This window comes from Carlito syrichta, unplaced genomic scaffold (genome assembly GCF_000164805.1).
Source record: "Carlito syrichta isolate Samal-C Ts95f unplaced genomic scaffold, Tarsius_syrichta-2.0.1 Scaffold304472, whole genome shotgun sequence".
NCBI classification, from domain to species: domain Eukaryota; kingdom Metazoa; phylum Chordata; class Mammalia; order Primates; family Tarsiidae; genus Carlito; species Carlito syrichta.
In genome coordinates, this window is record NW_007248568.1 from 620,669 (window position 1) to 622,311 (window position 1,643).

The window sequence follows — 1,643 nt, forward strand, 5'->3', positions numbered from 1 at the left end:
ATACTGTCTCCCAAAGAGGTTGCACTAGTTTGCATGCCCACCAGCAGTGTAGAAGCATTCCTTTTTCTTCATATCCTTGCCAGAATCTGTTGCTGTTTGCTTTATTAATGAAGGTCATTCTTACAGGGCCATCGTTAATAACAATAGCTGGTATTTCAATTTCTCCTGATTCCTTATATGTAACAATCCATCCCTCGATTTACATTTCGCCTCTTGCATTTCACCAAAAACACCAAGAAACCAAATAGCATTTTTGCCTTTTTTCTTGGAAATCTCCTTTACTAGATCCTTCAGCTCATTGAACACATCTTTTACTTTTCATGTTACTGCAGTCATCAGCGTTGGTAAATTTCTGTCACTGAATAACACATATGCCCTTTCCTCCAGCTTCTAATAATATTTACTTATTTTTCTACAAACCCTAATGAGCAACCTTATAAAGAACCATGAGTTTTCTACTGACAACTTCTTTAATTCACTTTATTTTCTTTTACTTTTAAATTATTTATTTTATTTTTAAGATGTGGGGTACAATTCAGGATTAGGTGAACAAATAGACATTGTACAGGTAAAGTTTGGATCTCCTTTTGGCCTCCACTTTGCCTGGTTTGAGATCAGGTACCCTTGTTGATGAAGTTAGTTCCCCCCCTGCCCCGGGCAGTTTCCCACTACTATCATTGCCTTTCTTATAGTATTATGATAATTGTTAGATCTGCTTAAGAGTTAGAACATATGACTCTCAGTTATTTTTTTTCTGTGATAGATCACTGAGTATTATAGACTAAATCCATCCAAGTTGCTGTGAAGTTCATAATTTTGTCCTTTTTTACGGCAGTGTAAATCATGTATATGTATCACTTTTTTTTAATCCAGTCCACTTACAATGGGCAGCATGGTCATGTTTCATGTTTTTGCTATTGCAAATAATACTGCAACAGAAATGTGTGTGCAGGTGCCTTTTTCATCGAATGATTTGAATTTCTCTAGGTATATTCCCAGAAGGGGGATTGCTGGGTCATATGGAAGGTCGATTTTTAGATTTTTTAGGAATTGCCACACTGTTTTCCACAGAGGTTGTATTAGTTTTCACTCCATGAACAGTGTAGAAGCGTTCCCTTTTCTCCACATCTTCTCCAGCATCTGTTGTTTTTTTGTTATTTATGATGGCCATCCTGACTGGAGTTAGGTGGTATCTCAGTGTGGGCAAATCTTTAATTCACTTTAGGTCTTCCTTAACACTCTCCTTAAAGCCTACTGCCTGTTCTAAAAGCGCCTCCTGATTTCAGAATTTTGTTTCCGTATTACCTCACTTTCAGATACCAAAATCTGTTTTATTTTTCTATTTCCATAAACTATTCACAAAATTTAGCAGTTTAAAGCAACAGACATTGATATCTCACATGTCTGTGGGTCAGGAAGCTGGATACAGCTTAGCTTACCTCTGATTTGGAGTCACTCAAAGGTTGCAGTCAACCTGTTGGCTTTAATCTCACCTGAAAGCTCAGTTGAGGGACTGACCTTATTACACACATGGTTGGGGCAGAGCTCTCTAAAGGACTTCCTCACAAACATCAGCTGCTTTTCTCTAAGAACAACAACCTAAGAGAGAACACTCAAAACAGAAGCCATGATCTTTTTATAAC